Below are 18,893 nucleotides of genomic sequence, written 5' to 3'. Positions count from 1 at the left end.
TGGATGCACACCCACTTAGTTTCTTTTGTTGAGCTTTCATATACTTATAGCTCTAGTGCATTCGTTGCATGGCAATCCCTACTCACTCACATCAATATCTATTGATGGGCATCTCCATAGCCCATTGATACGCCTAGTTGATGTGAGACTATCTTCTCCCTTTTTGTCTTCTCCACAACCACCATTCTATTCCACCTATAGTGCTATGTCCATGGCTCACGCTCATGAATTGCATGAAAGTTGAAAAAGTTTGAGATTACTAAAGTATGAAACAATAGCTTGGCTCGTCATCGGGGTTGTGCATGATTAAATACTTTGTGTGATGAAGATAGAGCATAGCCAGACTATATGATTTTGTAGGGATAACTTCCTTTAACCATGCTATTTTGAGAAGACATGATTGCTTTGATTAGTATGCTTGAAGTATTATTACTTTTATGTCAATATGAACTTTTTTCTTGAATCTTTCGGAACTGAATATTCATACCACATTAAGAATATTTACATTGAAATTATGCCAAAGTATCACTCCACATCAAAAATTCTTTTTTATCATTTACCTACTCGAGGACGAGCAGGAATTAAGCTTGGGGATGCCTGATAAGTCTCCAACGTATCTATAATTTTTGATTGCTCCATGCTACTTTATCTACTGTTTTGGACTATATTGGGCTTTATTTTCCACTTTTACATTATTTTTGGGACTAACCTATTAACTGGAGGCCCAACCCAGAATTGCTGTTTTTTGCCTATTTCAGTATTTCAAAGAAACAGAATATCAAACGGAGTCCAAACGGAATGAAACCTTCGGGAACGTGATTTTCTCACCAAACGTGATCCAGGAGACTTGGACCCTACTCCAAGAAGTGCCAGAGGGGGTCACGAGGGTGGAGGGCGCCCCCTGGGCACGCCCCCTGCCTCGTGGGCCCCATGTTGCTCCACCGACGTACTCCTTCCTCCTATATATACCTACGTACCCCCGTCAGATCAAATACGGAGCCAAAAACCTAATTCCACCGCCGCAACTTTCTGTATCCACGAGATCCCATCTTGGGGCCTGTTCCGGAGCTCCGCCGGAGGGGGCATCTACCATGGAGGGCTTCTACATCAACACCATAGCCTCTCCGATGAAGTGTGAGTAGTTTACTTCAGACCTTCGGGTCCATAGCTAGTAGCTAGATGGCTTCTCTCTTTTTGGATCTCAATACAATGTTCTCCCCCTCTCTTATGGAGATCTATTCGATGTAATCTTCTTTTTGCGGTGTGTTTTTTGAGACCGATGAATTGTGGGTTTATGATCCAGTATTATCTATGGAAATATTTGAATCTTCTCTGAATTCTTTTATGTATGATTGAGTTATCTTTGCAAGTCCCTTTGAGTTATCCTTTTTGGTTTGGCCAACTAGATTGGTAGTTCTTGCAATGGGAGAAGTGCTTAGCTTTGGGCTCAATCTTGCGGTGTCCTTACCCAGTGACAGAAAGGGTTGCAAGACACGTATTGTATTGTTGCCATCGAGGATAACAAGATGGTTTTTTTATCATACTGCATGAATTTATCCCTCTACATCATGTCATCTTGCTTAAAGCGTTACTCTGTTTTTAACTTAATACTCTAGATGCATGCTGGATAGCGGTCGATGAGTGGAGTAATAGTAGTAGATGCAGAATCATTTCGATCTACTTGTCTCGGACGTGATGCCTATTTACATGATCATTACCTAGATATACTCATAACTATGCTCAATTCTGTCAATTGCTCAACAGTAATTTGTTCACCCACCGTAGAATATCTATGCTCTCGAGAGAAGCCACTAGTGAAACCTATGGCCCCCGGGTCTATTCTCATCATATCAATCTCCATTACTTTATTTACTTGCTTTGTTTTTACTTTGTCTTTTACTTTCACTTTGCATCTATCTATCAAAAATACCAAAAAAATATTATTTATCATCTCTATCAGTCTCACTCTCGTAAGTGACCGTGAAGGGATTGACAACCCCTAATCGTGTTGGTTGCGAGTAGCTATCGTTTTGTGTAGGTACGAGGGACTTGTGCGCGGTCTCCTACTGGATTGATACCTTGGTTCTCAAAAACTGACGGAAATACTTACGCTACTTTACTGCATCATCCTCTCCTCTTCGGGGAAATCCAACGCAGTGCTCAAGAGGTAGAAAGGGGCTGCCGAGCTCTGACCCCGCCCCTTTATAAGGAGGGGAGTGGGAGGGACGACACCCCCCAGTCCTTCGCCATCTGCCTCCTCCCATCGCTGCTTCTTCCTCTGTTCCGTCATGGCGAGAGGGCGTGCTGACGCTTTGACGGTGGCGGCAAGGGTCTCTGCTCGACAACGCACCGCTCCTTCCCAAGAGCCCATGGTAGCAGAGCCGACCGCGATGGGAAGGGGGAGGGGGTGAGGCCGAGGCCATCGTGGCGCTCGGGGAAGAGGAGGACGGGGCGGCGCATCGGCCTCGCCTCCGCTAGTGGTCCTTCCCCCAATGGAGGGCCACGTCAGGGACAACCCCCGCGAGTTCTTCATCAGGCTGCGCCGGCCGGCGCGCCGTCGTCTCCATATACCTACTCCATTCGCTCGGGAGATGGAGCTCGACCCACCGCAGGCGCTAAGGCTGCACATGAGGGGCTGCGGGGAACAGCGACACATGGGCCGATGTCGATTTCCCAGCCCCTCACGTCATGTATCTTCACCGAGGATGGAAAACCTTCACTCGCATCCACAACTTGATGGTGGGGCTCATTCTCTACTTTAAGTTAATGGAGAATGGCCTCCTCTCCGTCAAGGTCTTCGGCGACTTCGGAACTCGTCTGAAGTGCTGCGTGGCGAGCTCCTCGGATGACGAAGACTCGTCCTCAAGCGAGAGTGACGAGGGGGACAGCAGCAGTGACAACGAGGGTAGAAGGCAAGAGGATGACGGGTCTGACTAGGTGTCAGACCCGCCGCCCCAGGGCGGTGCCGGCAGCAGCAGCATCTGCACCGGGTTCCCTCTCCCGGTGGAGCCGTTTCCTTGAACTTCTCGGGGTCGCCTCCTTGGGCGGCTGGCATGGGAAGGCTGGAGAAGGCGAAGAAGGTGGGTGGAGGGCCATCAAGTCGGAGTACGATGGAACCGACGCCTTCATAGCGTATTGACGGACCACTGCCTCATCTTCCAGCTCTTCCTCCGGCGCCACCACCACCAGCCCTCTCCTAGGCGGCTGCCGACATGCTCTGTTGGCACCTTCTGCTGCTCGTACCTCGCCTAGGCGCTCCTTCTGCCCTTTTGCCTTCTTGTTCCATTTCCTGAGGAGAGGGGGGGCCTTAGTTAGATTTAAAACTTGTAGCCTCCCTCTTCATGTTTACATTCCGTATGAACTGTACCTGTATGGAACGTATTAATGAAAAAAGGGTGCTTGCCGGGTCTTCTGTGTGTGAGCAAAGCCCATACCAAGGAACAAATCCTTGTTATTTTTAATATAAACACCGTTACTCGACAGCAGGCCTTGCCGCTCCCCTACTCCGTTCGACCATACTCACGCCTTTGGCGGAGGCAGGGGCGAAGTAGGGGTGGGCCCTACGCTTGCTTCCTTGCCGCCGCGGCTACAACCAAATTCCAAACCGAGAAGAAGTTCTCGGGTGGTAGGAATGAAGGGAGCATGGCTGTCTCAGAATAAAACGAGGTTCCATATGTCCCAAACTTTATACGGAAGTGCATAACAGGGGATATGAAGTCTTATCTAGATCTGCAGCCCCCCGGCAACCCTAGCTTGCCATGAGTGGACCTTTGTGTCTTCAGCCCCCCCGGCAAGCTTGGCTTGCCAGGGTCGGAGTGCCGACCTGTTATCTTCCTTCCACTTAGCTTGGCGGAAACTTTTATGTATCCTGTGAACCAAAGAGGATGGATAGGAACAAAGAGACACAAACTTGACCTCTATGCTAGGGGTTAGTCGCCGCTAAGCACTATCAACCCTAACCGAGGGAGAGACTTAATCTAGCAAGCATGCTATAACTTAGGGCGCCAACGCTTCGTTTATTTATACTCAGGGTCTGCGCTTGGCTTTGTACAGAGGGTTACATGCCTTACCGGCAAGGCTTGCATAAAAGGTGGCTTGCCGGGGGGCCGGCAGCCGCGCCTTATGGGTAAAACATACGAAGATGCTCGATGTTCCAGGAGTTGCTCACTGGAATGGCATCTTCGGTCTCTAGGCGGACTGCGCCAGGCCTGGTGACTCGTGTTACCCTATAAGGGCCTTCCCACATTGGCACCAACTTGTTGGAATTCTTGGCCGACTGAACGCGCCGAAGAACAAGGTCGCCTTCCTCAAAAGCTTCGGGCATGAACCTTGCGGCTATGGTAGCGGCGCAAGGCTTGTTGGTAGCGTGCTGCTCTCACAACCGCCCGAAGACGATCTTCCTCGAGGAGCATTGCGTCATCTTGCCGCAATCGCTCTTACTCAAGCTCATCATAAGAGAGCACTCGAGGTGACCCGTATATGAGTTCCGTGGGGAGAACTGCTTCTGCCCCGTATACCAAGGCAAAAGGTGTCTGGCCGGTGGCTCGATTTGGCGTCGTTCTGATCGACCAAAGAACCGCCGACAACTCATCAATCCAGCGCCTTCCGCTCTTGTGCAGCATGTCAAAAGTCTTCTTCCTCAGGCCACCTAGCACTTCAGCATTTTCCCTCTCCGCTTGGCCGTTGCTCCGTGGGTGTGCCACGGAAGCAAAACAGACCTTGCTGCCGAGGTCTTCAATATATTGCATGAAGATGACTATGTTCAACACACCAAAGTGGCAAACTAGCCCCTTAAAGAATTTGATGGCTGACTGGGTGGTCACCTTCCTCACTGCCTCCACCTCCGGCCACTTTGTGAACTTGTCGATTGCAACGTACAAGTACTCAAAGCCCCCGTCAGCACGGGGAAAAGGGCCTAGGATGTCGAGCCCCCAGACCGAGAATGGCCAGGAGAGAGGGACTGTCTGCAAGGCTTGAGCTGGTTGATGAAGCTTCTTTGAATGGAACTGGCACGATTCACACTTGGTTACTAGCGCCGTCGCATCCTAGAGGGCAGTGGGCCAGAAGAAACCTTGCTGGAAAGCCTTGCAGTCAAGGGCCCTCGACCCTATGTGGGAGCCACATATGCCTCCGTGTATCTCTACCAACAGCTCCAGTCCTTCCTCCACGGGGATGCACTTCAATTTCACTCCATTCAGTCTCTTCCTGTATAGCACGTCGTCAACGAACTGGTACAGGGCAGACCGGTGGTCTACTTTCTCTACTTCTTCCTGCTCCTCAGGAAGCTCCCCTGTTTGGAGGAATCAGACGGTATGCTGCGGCCATGATGGAGCCTGTGGCTCGACGACAAGGACTAAAGGCATTTCCTCTTCCACGGGAACGGCTGCCTCCACGGCAAGGGCTTGGCGCCCCGCCGGAGTCGGTTGCCCCACGAGAGGCTCGGCATCCATGGCAACATTTTCGCCAGCGGCTCCAGGGAGCTCGGTGAGGAAATACTTGTCGGGGCCTAACTTCCTCCACTTGTTCTGTTCTGTTGATGGTTCGACAGACGGCTGAGTCAACCGAAGCACAAAAGTACCTAGTTCCACAAGCAGCTTGAGGGCAGCGCGCTTCGACAGGTAGTCAGCAATGTCATTCTCCACTCGGGGGACATGCTCTGCCTATATACCATCAAAGTGCTCATCCAGTTTCCTCACTTCATCCATCTAAGCCTCCATCAACGGGCTTTGATAATCCTTGTTGATCTGCCTGACGACAAGCTGTGAATCACCCCAGACGATGAGCTTCTTGACCCCGAGGTCTGTCGCGATCCTGAGACCGGCAAGCAATCCTTCGTATTCGGCAGTGTTGTTCGTCGACATCTCTCTGGGAAAGTGCATCTGGATTACGTACTTGAGGTGCTCTCCGGTGGGTGCGACGAGCAGAGCACCAGCACCGACGCCTTGTAGCGAGAAAGCCCCGTCAAAGTACATAATCCAGTTGCGACTTGTTTCCTTGCCGGGGAGAGTGGTCTCCTGGATCTCTTCGTCGGGCGTCGAGGTCCATTCAGCAATGAACTCCGCCAGGAATCTGCTATGAATCGTTGAAGTGCTTTCGAACTTCAAACCAAAACTTGACAGCTCCAAGGCCCATTCCACAATCCTCCCCGTTGCATCTGGGTTATGCTGTATCCGTTGCAACGGGAGGCGGGTGACAACAGTGATCTCGTGCGCTTGGAAGTAATGACGCAGCTTCCTCGAGGCCATAAGGAGGCTGAAGAGAAACTTCTGCCCACCGGAGTACCTCGATCTAGCCCCCTGCAGGAGGGATCTAATGAAGTAAACCGGGTGCTGCATCATCTTCTTCTTCTGCACCACTCCGCTTTGTTGCGTGGGCCCTGTCACACTAGCGTCAAACCCTGCCGGGGGCCCAGCCTTGCCAGGACCAGGCCCTGCCAGGGAGGGTTCTGTTCCGCCATCTATGAACTCTGCCATTGCAGCTGCCTCTTCATCGACCTCCCTCTGTGCCACCAGTGCGGCACTAACCACTTGATTCGTCACTGCTAGATACAACAACAACGGTTCTTGTGGTTTAGGCGCAACCAGCACTGGGGTAGAGGAGAGGTATTTCTTCAAATCTTACAGCGTCGCCTCGGCCTCTGGGGTCCACTCCATTGGGCCCACCTTCTTCAGGATCTTGAAAAAGGGAAGGGCACACTCAGCAGACTTGGAGATGAATCTGCTCATGGCGGTAACGCAGCCAGTGAGTCGATGCACATCCTTGATCCGCTTAGGTGCCTCAATCTTCTCGATGGCCTTGATCTTGTCTGGGTTTGCCTCAATCCCATGTTGCGACACAAAGAACCCGAGAAGCTTGCCGGACGGGACACCGAAGACACACTTCTTAGGGTTCAGCTTGAGGTTGATCTTGCGCAGGTTTGCAAACGTTTCCTCCAGATCTTGCACAAGTGTTTCTTTGTCTTGGTTTTGACCACTATGTCATCCATATAAGCTTCCATATTTCTATGTAGTTGGGGCTCAAAACCAATTTCAACTGCTCTCGCAAAGGTCGAGCCAGCACTCTTCAACCCGAAAGGCATCCATAAAAAGCAATACGTACCACATGGGGTGATGAATGATGTCTTCTCCTCATCTGCTCTTGTCATGAAGATCTGGTGGTACCCTGAGTAGGCGTCGAGGAATGATAGCAGGTCACACCCGGCCGTGGAGTCAACAATTTGGTTGATGCGTGGCAACGGGAAAGGATCTTTTGGACAAGCTTTATTAATATCTGTGTAATCAATACACAGCCTCCACTTCCTGTTTGCCTTGCGCACCACTACCGGATTGGCCAGCCACGTCGTATGGAGCACCCCTCTTACCAAGCCTGCCACCTCCAGCTTCCTGATCTCTTTTGTGATGAACTCCTGCCACTCTAGAGCTTGCTTCCCGACCTTCTGCTTGACGGGCCGCGCATGAGGACAGACAACAAGATGGTGCTCAATCACTTCCATGGGAACGCCGGGGATGTTAGATGCTTGCCATGCGAACACATCGACATTCGCTCACAGGAAAGTGACGAACTCACTTTCCTATTTGCCATCGAGGGTGGAGCTTATGGTTAAAGCTCCTCCTGTGCCGTCCTCCTTGATGGACACCTTCTTGGTCTCTGGTGGTGCAGCTCTGGACTTCTTGCTCTTGCCGGTGGAGCTCTTTGGCACGTCCTCAATGGGAGCACAACACCCCGAAGAGGTGTGCTTGCTGGAATGGGTGTGAGAGGTCTCGCCGGTCTTCTTCCCTCCCGGGGCTTCATCGGCAGGAGCAAGTGCCTTGGCGGCAACTGCTGCAACTGCTTCCCGGTAGAGTCGGTCAGTGCAGATTAGCACATCTTTCTTGTCAGAGGGGACGGTGATGATGTTCATCGGCTCGGGCATCTTCAGCATGTTGTAGGCGTAATGGGAAGCCGCCATGAACTTGGCCAGCGCCGGGTGCCCGAGGATGCCATTGTAGGGCAAGGGGATCTCAGCCACGTCGAAGACAATCCTCTCCGTCCTGTAGTTCAACTCGCCTACAAACGTCACGGGCAGCGTGACCTTTCCCTTTGGCTGGCTCCTCCCCAGATTGACCCCTTGAAACGTTCCCGTCTCCTCGAGGTCTCCATCAGGGATCTGCAGCCTCTTGATCACAATAGGCGAGATCAAGTTCAGACCAGCCCCGCCGTCAACTAGCATCTTTGTCACATTGAGGTTGCGGATCGTTGGTGAAACCAACAACGACAAACACCCGACCGCAGTAGTGCGATTAGGATGGTCCTCGGTGTCGAAGATGATAGGCGTGCTGGACCACTTCAGTGGCTTCCGTGCATTGATTGATGGCTCCACCGCCGTGATATCACGCGCCCACTACTTGAGCTGGCGGTGAGATGTGTGCAACGAGGCGCCACCATCGACACACATGGCCTCTGTAGTTTTCTAAAACTTGTGGTCGCCGGACTCATCGTCCTCGTCATGATCATCGTCTTCCTGCTTCTTGTCGCGTCCCCGGACGAGCCTCTCTTGCTGGTTATCCTTGCCGCGGCGGCCTCCATGGCCGCCATGCTTCTTGAAGGACCCTTCGGCACCGTCTTGGCCCTTCTCCTTGTCTCGCCTTTCATATTCAGCTTTCTGCTTCTCAGCTAGCATCTCAACTTGTCGGCAGTTCTGGAGGTCGTGGCCTTTGGTGTGGTGGATCTTGCAATACTGCTTGTCGGAGCCCCCTGGCTTGTCGACAACCGCCAAGGCCCGGCAAGCGGCACACCCGGCAACCTCCTTGCCGGGGTCGCTCGCCTTGGCCTTCTTGGCGGTGCCGGTGTCGTTGGACCTCTCGACAGCAAGTATGGTCTTGCCCTTGCGGTTCCTGTTACGGCGGCGACCCTTCTTCGTCGGGGCAGCGTCGTCGTCCTCCGTGGAGTCGGTTTCCGCGCCGGTGTCCTCGCCGGGGTACTTCCTCCCCTCTTCCGCCCGAGCGCACCTATCGACCAGAACATAAAGTTCGGCCACATCCCTAACCTTGTTCGTTGCCAGCTCCTCACGCATCTTGCGGTTACGCACAATCTGATGGAATGCGCTGATCGCGGCGGCAGGATGAACGTCTGGGATGTTATACTGCACTCAGCTGAACCTTTGGATGTACTTGCGCAGATTTTCTCCTTCCTTCTGGGGGATGATGTGCAAATCGCTTGCCTGTCCATGAGCTTGATGGCCTCCAGTGAAGGCGCCAACAAACTCATGACACATATCCGACCAAGAAGAAATGGAATCCACCGGCAAGTGCATCAACCATGACATAACATTGGGCTTGAGCGCCAACAGGAAGTAATTGGCAAGCACCTTATTATCGCGGGGCCCAGCAGCTTGCATCGCGATGGTATAGATGCTGAGGAACTCAGACAGGTGAGGCTTGCCATTGTACTTCTCGCCGACGTCGGGCTTGAACGTTTGGCGGGAGGGCCACTGGAATTGCCGTAGCTCACGGGTGAAGGTCGCACAACCCACCTCATAGGGTAGGCCACCGTAGCCTCCCGGTGCTGGGTGGTCGATAGTGGGCCCTGCCCGCCTATCTGACTATTGGCGCACATCACGCCGGCGCTCGATGGTGGTTCGAGCGTCTTCAAGGGATCACTCCCGAAGAACTTGATGCTGGTCACGGTGGGTCCGTGGATCGGACGACGCTATGGAGATATCATCGTGAGTGTCATCGTGACGGATCGACACCCGCGGTGGCTGACGTGGAGGAGGAGAGTGTACCGTGGTTGCATCGCCCCTGATCCGTCCACCGCTGGCATGCGGTGGCCCGACGGAGCGACGGCCTATGGGCCCTGCTGGTCGCGGCTCATCCTTGTTGGTGATGCCGACGAGGCTCCGGATAGTGGCTCTCCACTCGTCGAGCCTCTCCGCAGCAGGAGGAAAGTCGAGGAGCAGCTGCGCGCGTGCCAGAGCTTCTGCTGATGTGGGCGGCGGCAAAAGTTGCGTGGACCGTGACGCGCTTCAACTTCTAACTATGTTAGAAGGAGGTCTATCACGGCCCTATGGCTGTCCGCCATTTTTTCCAGCACCTCGGCGTGCATGCTGGCCTTCCTTGTCCCGTGAAGAGCATGCAAGACTCTTCCCAGGGCGGCGCCTAGGGTCACTGGCGGGGTGACACTTCTCATCACGCACAACCTGGGAAGGACGCACCATGGGCGCCGGTGTTGGTGTCATGGAGACCGCCTCGCCGCTGTCGGGCGGCATGGCGACGCCCCTGGAGGGCCCCGCGCCGCCTGCGGGGGCCCCAACTCTATCTATGGAGTTTGCGGCGTGCGGCCCGTTGCCTGGCGCACGAATGGCGCCGCTCGCCGGGTCTGGACCGCTAGGGTGATGTGGGTGTTCGCGGGCTGCGCCATGGGTTCTTTCCGCGACCGACTTGCTACTAGTCTGCATCGACGGGCAGTCCTGTTCTGGATGAACCGATCGCTGTGGTCGTCTTCCGCTTGGGAGCCATGGTGACGAAGAACTGTTCGACTAGCTGCTAGACTAGATTCTCACAACGGCTACCCCTACCTGGCGCGCCAAAGATGTGAGTGGAAAAACGACACCTATGGGATCACAAGAATCCCTACAACGGTTGCAGGGCGCGGGGTCGTGAGAAGAGCGGGATCAGCAGTCAGCCGAAGCACATGGGTCGTTTACCCAGGTTCGGGCTGCAAGGATGCGTAATACCCTAGTACTGCTTTGGTGTGTATATATGTGTTCTTGCAGTTCTTGAGCTAGCTACAATGGGTGTAACTTGTCCAAGGGTCCAAATCCTTCTCCTGGGTGCCTTGGGCCTCCTTTTATAGTTAAGGAGATAGCCATAGTGGCACACAGGAGGTGGCATTGGGGTACTGTGGCTAAGCCTATCGCTTGCCATTAGGACAAGACACATTTAATGCGCCTCTCATGTGTCCCCTTCACTTTACCGCCGCTTCGCCCTGTCTTGACACGCACTTGGGCCAGCGAGGTGGTCAGCGCCATGTAGGCTAGCAGCCTGCTGAAGTGGCGGCGGTGGTAGGGCCTTCACGAAGATTTGCATGCCTCCACGTAGGTATGCCCTGAGTTGGCTTGGAAACCTCATGTCGACACGCAGGTGCCTGCCTTGCTGGTGGGCTGGGAGCTGCATGGGGAGCGATGGTGGAAACTTGGCGGGCGCGGGCCTGGCTGTGGCCCCGCGGATGTCCTCGGCAAGGGCCTTGCCGGGGCCCCGGCAAGGGTCTTGCCGCGGCGTCGCGGTCATCCCCGGCAAGGATCTTGCTGGGGGTCTTGTGGGTTTCCTCGGCAAGGATCTCGCCGAGGTTCGTCGTCTTCTAATCCTCTTCTGATTTGGAGTGTTTCTTGTCTTCACAAAGATCTGCATGTCATCATGGAGGCGCCTCCCGAGCCCTGGTTCCAATGTGGTTGGAGGAAAACCTGGGGCTCGAGGGTGGCGCGCTCTGTTGGCATTGGGCAAGTTGCCCCGACAAGGCTCTTGTCAGGGCCGCGGAGGCTGCCCCGGTAAGGGCCTTGCCGGGGGAGTCCCCCTCGTCCTCTTGCTCTTCTCGCCTCTGTCTTGGCGTTGCTTTGACCTGTCTTGCGGCTTTGACTCCTTCATCTGTCCTGCTAAGTGTGGCCGCGGGCGCGGCTCTGACTGCTCGTGCACTAGTAAAGGGGTACTAAGGAGTGCCCCTTCTTTAGTACACCGACACACTCATTATTCCATAGTCCATCAAATCTTTACCCAAAACTCGAAAACTTCACAACACAAAACTCAACAGGAAATCTCATAAGCTCCGTTAGTGCAAGAAAGAAAAACCACCACTTAAGGTACTGTAATGAACTTATTCTTTATTTATATTGGTGTTAAACCTACTGTATTCCAACTTCTCTATGGTTCATACCCCCCGATACTAGCCATAGATTCATCAAAATAAGCAAACAACACACAAAAAACAGAATCTGTCAAAAACAGAACAGTCTGTAGCAATCTGTAACTTTCGAATACTTATGGAACTCTAAAAACCCTACAAAAATTGGAAGTCCTAGGAAATTTGTCTATTGATCTACTGCAAAAATAGTCAACTAAAAATCACGTTTTTGTGATTTATTAAAATTATTCTCGTAGGCGCAAAAGTTTCTGTTTTTCAGCAAGATCAAATTAACTATCACCCAAGATGATCCTATAGGTTCTACTTGGCACAAACACTAATTAAAACATAAAACCACATCTAAACAGAAGCTAGATGAATTATTTATTAAATATCAGCAAGTAAAAATATTGGGTCGTCTCCCAACAAGCGCTTTTTTGAAGCCTTTTAGCTAGGCATTGATAATTTTAATGATGCTCACATGAAAGACAAGAATTGAGGCACAAAGAGAGCATCATGAAACACGTGACAAACACATCTGAGTCTAACATACTTCCTATGCATAGGCATATTATAGGCAAACAAATTTGCAAGGCAAGCAAAAACTAGCATATGCAAGGAAGAAGAAAGAGACAATAGCAATCTCAACATGATGAGAGATAATTTAGTAAGATAAAAATTTCTACGACCATCTTTTCCTCTCTCATAATAATTACATGTAGGATCATAGGCAAATTCAAAAAATAGCTATCACATACAATATTTTCAATACGATCCACATGCATGCAAAGTTGACACTCTTCCAAAATAGTGGGATTATCATTAACTAAAGTCATGACCTCTCCAAACCCACTTTTATCAAAAACTTCATAAGATTGAACATTATCCAAATATGTGGGATCTAAAGTTGACACTCTTCCAAACCCACTTTTAGTATTATTGCAAACATTATTATCAATCTCATATCCATCATTGGGCTTAAATAAAATTTCATGATTATAAGAAGAATCACTCCAATCATGATCATTGCAACAAGTAGTGGACATAGCAAAACTAGCATCCCCAAGCTTAGGATTTTGCATATCATTAACACAATTGACGTTAAAACAATTTATAATAAAACCATTGCAATCATGCTTTTTATTCAAGGAGTTATCATGAATCTCTTCATAAATTTCTTCATCGTAATTTTCAAATTCACGAGTTTCAAGCAAAGCTTCATAAAGATAATCTAGTGCACAAAACTCACTAGCAATTGGTTCATCATAATTGGATCTCTTAAAAATATTAGCAAGCGGATGAGGATCCATAGATCTTAGGTTCTCTGTTTAGCAACAAATACACAACTATTCCAAGCAAACGAGCAAACGAAAATATGAATGGAAAAAGGGCGAATAAAACGGCAAGGGTGAAGTCGGGGAGAGGAAAACGAGAGGCAAATGGCAAATAATGTAATGCGAGGGAGATGAGTTTGTGATGGGTGTCGTGGTTCTAAGTCTGATAGTAATGTAGGGGGGTACTAAGGAGAGGCAAGATCCTAGCTATGGAGTAGTTGTACACACAAGAGTTTTACGAGTTCAGGCCCTTCTCGGAGGAAGTAACAGCCCTACGTCTCGGTGCCCGGAGGCGGCCGACTGGATTATATGTGTGAGAGTTACAGGGGTGCGAACCCTTCTGCCTGTGGAGGAGGGTGGCTTATATAGAGTGCGCCAGGACCCCAACTAGCCCACGTAGAGGAGGGTTCAATGTACATAAAGACTTGGCGTTACTGGTAACGTCTTACATAAAGTGATATCATGGCCATAAAGACTACTTAATAACATACCGTTTGGATGCAGAGTGACCCTAGATCTCCTAGTGGTCGAGTGAGTCTTCATGGTCGAGTGTCTTCGAGTCCGTCGAGTGGAATCCTTCCAGGTCGACTGAAAGGTAGTTTCTTCTAGAGATGTCCTTGGGAAGGGTATTTTGGACAGGTCCATGACCCTACCCTAGGTACATGGCTTCATCATTAGCCCCCGAATGGATCAAGGTTTGAGTGAGGAAGGAGTTGAGAATTCTTCCGACCCCTTTTTTATGCTATGAGTATGTCTTGTTCTGGATCAAATGACCGTAGGTGGCGGCACCAACTTCTTTTTCAGTTGCCTTGATCCGTTCTTGATATCGGTCGAGTGACTTTTCTATACTTGGAGATCTCCGAGCGACAGATCAGAGGAAATCTTCAGCCTGACAAGTTGCTCTGCTGTTCGCGGATTTAGCGGGATATGAATTTCAGGAAGCGCGTGAGGCGGAGGAAGCCGCAGTACTCGGATGGGATAAGGCAGGGACGCCTTGATTTTTGTGCCACCTTTTTCGCCACGTATCGCGCGCGCGACTGTTGCAGGATTTGACAGGATCGCCCGAGCCTACCAGTCAGCCACTCGGAAGAGACTTCATATAAGGCGCCGGATGGGGGTTTTCAAACAGTTCGCCCTCAATCCCCTCTCCCTCTTCCTCAAGCTCGCCCGCTGCGCTCGCCTCCACTTCTGCCTCGCTGCTCCTTGTGTGCCTCGCCGGCGACGATGGTGAAGGAAAAGACGGAGGCTTTGGAGCGGGCGAAGAAGACGACGGTGAAGGCAAAGGGAAGAGTGCCTAGTCGGGGCGGATCCTCGTCGCGGTCCGGCCTGCCGCAAGGCTGGATCCAAGGAGACTGGATCCGCTCGACCATCACCCAGAAGGACCTCAACGACCTGGCCAACGAAGGACTGATCCCTCATGGGTCAGCAAGGCTTCCGGGGAAGGAGTGGCAGCCACAGCCCCAGGAGGGTGAGTGCGTCCTCTTAGCCACCCATGTAGATCGCGGTTTTTCTCTGCCGCCGAATCTTTTCTTTCGGAGGTTTCTGAACTTCTTTGGTGCACAACTCCATCACTTCACGCCCAACTCCATTTCCTACCTCGCCGCTTTCATGTCTTTGTGCGAAAACTTCTTGGGTTGCTGGCCGCACTAGGGCCTTTTCAAACACATTTTCACCTGTCGCTCCCAGACGGTGAAAAAGTCTAGCCCGAATGACGAGAGAACCCAAGTAATCCAGATGTGTGGGGGTCTCGGGGTTCAGATGAGGAGTAAGAGTGCCTTTGCAGCCATGACCCTTCCCGAGTCAGTTCGAGGGTGGCAATCGACCTGGTTCTACTGCCAAGACCAGTCGACGCCAGGGCAGTCGACTGGCCTCCCCCCATTCTCCATGGACCGAGTGAACAAGCCATCTTCTCTGAAGGTGCTTCTGGAGGAGAAGGCTCAGGTTAGGATGTTGATGGAGCGCGTGGTTCAGCTCATTCACGACGGAGTGACGGGCATGGATCTTCTAGAGGTTTTCCTTCGACGGCGCATTCATCCACTTCAGTATCAGGGCCATCCGATGTGGTTGTACTCTGGTATTGAAGACACCACTCGGGTCCACCCGGAGGAGGTCGACAATGTCACTCTGGAGAGGTGGATGACCGCCATCATAGGGAACAGAGATAATCCTCGTGGAGCCAGGAGGATCCCGCCACTCGGTCAGTCCTACGAACCAGACAAGGTCTGACTAAATTTCTCTGACTTGTGATTTTGTTTTCTCCTTTCTGCTTTGCTGCAATTCGGTCGACTGACCTTTATCTTGTTTGTTGTCTTCCAGATCACAACCGAGATGTACTCGATGCCCAACGGGGCGCAAGAACAGACCGAAGAAGAAGAAGGAAGTGGAGGTGAAAGCCAGGAGGAGTGGGAGTCGGACGGCGACGAGGGTGAAGAAGATGCTATCTCTGTTGAGGAAGAGGAGGAGGAATAGGAGGAGGTAGTCGAGCCTCCTCGCACTAAAAGACGGTCTAAGCTCGCCCACGATCCTACGGTCGAGCGTGGCAAGGGAGCCGTGCCTGCTGGGCAGTCGATCAAACGTCCTCGGACGACTTCTCCGACGCCGACTGAGAAAGCGTCGAAGCAACCCCGAGCGGCACCGACAAAACTGGCGAAGGCCCTACCAAAGATGAGTATGGAGATTCCGACTGTTTCTGGGTAATGGCATAACTCATGTTTTCTCTTTCAACATGGATATATTCTTGGTCGACCCGATCGCTGACCCACTGACTTCTGAAATCGCAGTGCTGCTACTTCTGAGACCTCAGCCAGGCATGACGATCAAGAAATGGAGGATGCTGCCACTTCCAATCCTGGTATGATCTGTGCAGTTTCACTTTCGGTCGATCGGATCTTCATTTTTAACTTTGAACCTTTTCTGTAGCTCCACCTAGCATTATCATTGATCTCCCCGACTACGACGATGAGGAGCCACTGAGGCAAAGGAGGAATAGGAAAGCATCTGCTGGCAAGACTGCTCAGGTTGTGTCAGCGCCTGAGACACTGGTTCCGGAGGGGGGCAATGTTGCTCGGGCTACCATGTCCTTTCCGGTGCCGCTGACGAGTGTCCACCCTCCATCGTCGAGTGCTGATCCACCTTCCCTCTTCTCCACACACCACGTCCCAGAGGACCAAGTAGGTGCTGCCAAGGAAGCCATATGCCAGGCGGGGGTCATGATGGAGTAGGTGAAGGCGATCCGAGACGCCAGTCAAGCAGCTTATGATGCAAGTTCAGCTCTTCAGAGCAATGTCTAGGTTAGTTGACCTCCGCCTGTTCTGTTAGGATATGATACCTGACAATTTTTCTTTCTGAACATCTTAATACTTGTCATACACCCACTGGGTGTGTCGATTGGAATGTCTGGATTAGTGGGGGCACGCCGAGTGCACCCACTGGGTGTAGTCCCCGAGACTACGGTGGACTGTTGGCAGTCGAGTGTAGTCTTTATATCTTGAACTTTTTTCTCTTTTACTTTCTCCACTCGATCTGGTCGAATGGAATCATGAAACCAGTGGGGGCATGCTGAGTGCACCCACTGGGTGTAGTCCCCGAGACTGTGGTCGACTGCTGGTAGTCGGCTATGGTCTGAAGAGTACTTTTTTTTGAAACTGTGTCTAACTGTTGACAGTTAGCTATTTTCGGTCGACTGATCGATCCGAGCCGGTAGAACCAGTGGGGGCACGCTGAGTGCACCCACTGGGTGTAGTCCCCGAGACTACCAATGAAATTTTTGATTCGGCTGTAGTCTTAGAAATGCTACTATTTTTCTCTTAGTCACTCGGAAATGACCTGTCTTTGATGTCTGTCGACTGATCTTTCGCAGAAATCTTGCGAGCTTGTGTCTCGTTATACTGAGTTGGAGAACAAGCATATCCAACTCGAACTTGATCTGAAGCTTGTCCAGGAGAACTTCACGAAGGCGAAGGAGGAGGCAAAAGGTATGTTTGGTGAGAACCTTGACGACTACCCTTATTCTTTGTCCATTCCTGAGTCTGATCTCACTGTCATTTTGTAGATAAACTAAGGGATGCTCTGAAGAAGAAGGACCTCGATCTTGCCGGGGCGTAGAAAGCGGCTTTGGACAAGACGAAACTCGCAGAAGAAAAGTTGGCTTCAATTAGCAAACTTGAAGAGGAGAATGCCAGTCTGAAAGCTGCTCTCGATGCGGCCAACAAGGAGGTCACCCAAAAGAAGAAGGAAAAGATAGCCTTGAGTGACAAGGCTAGCGAACTGGTGGGAAACAAGAACGACTTAGAGGCTTATCTGGGAGGGCTCGCCAAGAAGTTATTCCTCATGCTCGAAGGTAACCCCTTATATCCGACTGGTAATTACTGACTTATTGTAGGAAACTTAGCTTATCCTTGGGTCGTATCCACAGAATTCTGCCAAAACTTTTAAGAGGAGACTAGTCGAGTGGAAACTGGCTTGGATCCCATGAACTCTCCCATGAAAGATGAAGCCGCCATGAACGTGCTCCGTCTCGAGTCTCGTGTTGCTACTGTGGTTGACTATCTTGTGAGACTGAAGGTTGCAACATCGCGCATCGACACCACACTCTGGCCAAGAGAAACACTTCAGAACGACCTCGAGTCTCTGATGACTCGACTGAACGAAGTGCCAAGTCGAGTGCAAGAATGGAAGAAGTCTTCTACCAGGTGTGGTGCCGACGTTGCTCTGTCTCTGGTCCGTGTTCATTGCAAGGACGCGCGAGAAGACAAGTTGGTGTCTCTCAAGGTGGCCAATACCAAGAAGCATGACTTCCGATCTTTCATGGAGACCTTCATTGCTGCTGCCACTCGGATTGCAGATGGAATCGACTTGGATGAGTTCGTTGCGCCTTCCAGTACTCCGCAGGAGGAGTAAAAAACTTCTATGCTTGATGCCTTAAATTTGCCTCGGAATGCCGAGTGGTTTTTGTAACCGATAAACTTTAATAGGCTTGGTGCCTGAGCACTTCCGGATCCGTAGAACGTTATCTGAACTTGGGTTTGCCTTCGAATATGTTTGCATTCGCCTTCGAACGATCATTGTCCTTCGCTCGGAATATATACTAGTGTTTGTGATGCACTTCTGCAGGTAGGGACGAAGCACAAATTGCAATCAGCTTGTGCCTCGTCATGCTTAGGTGAGCACTGGGCTGCAGCTAAGCCCCCGAGTGGGAGGTTTGCTCTTCACTCGGTAGGATTTTCAAAAACTTAGGCGAGCACTGGGCTGCAGCTAAGCCCCCAAGTGGGAGGTTTGCTCTCCACTTGGTAGGATTTTCAAAGACTTAGGCGAGCACTGGGCTGCATCTAAGCCCCCAAGTGGGAGGTTTGCTCGCCACTCGGTAGGATTTTCAAAAACTTAGGCGAGCACTGGGCTGCAGCTAAGCCCCCGAGTGGGAGGTTTGCTCGCCACCCGGTAGTATTTTCAAAAACTTAGGCGAGCACTGGGCTGCAGCTAAGCCTCCAAGTGGGAGGTTTGCTCGCCACTCGGTAGGATTTTCAAAAACTTAGGCGAGCACTGGGCTGCAACTAAGACCCCGAGTGGGAGGTTTGCTCGCCACTCGGTAGGGTTTTCAAAAACTTAGGCGAGCACTGGGCTGCAACTAAGCCCCCGAGTGGGAGGTTTGCTCGCCACTCGGTAGGATTTCCGTGGCATAGCTCTGAA

Source organism: Triticum aestivum, chromosome 4B (assembly GCF_018294505.1).
Source record: "Triticum aestivum cultivar Chinese Spring chromosome 4B, IWGSC CS RefSeq v2.1, whole genome shotgun sequence".
Lineage (NCBI taxonomy): Eukaryota > Viridiplantae > Streptophyta > Magnoliopsida > Poales > Poaceae > Triticum > Triticum aestivum.
Note: the sequence above shows the minus strand (reverse complement) of the source record.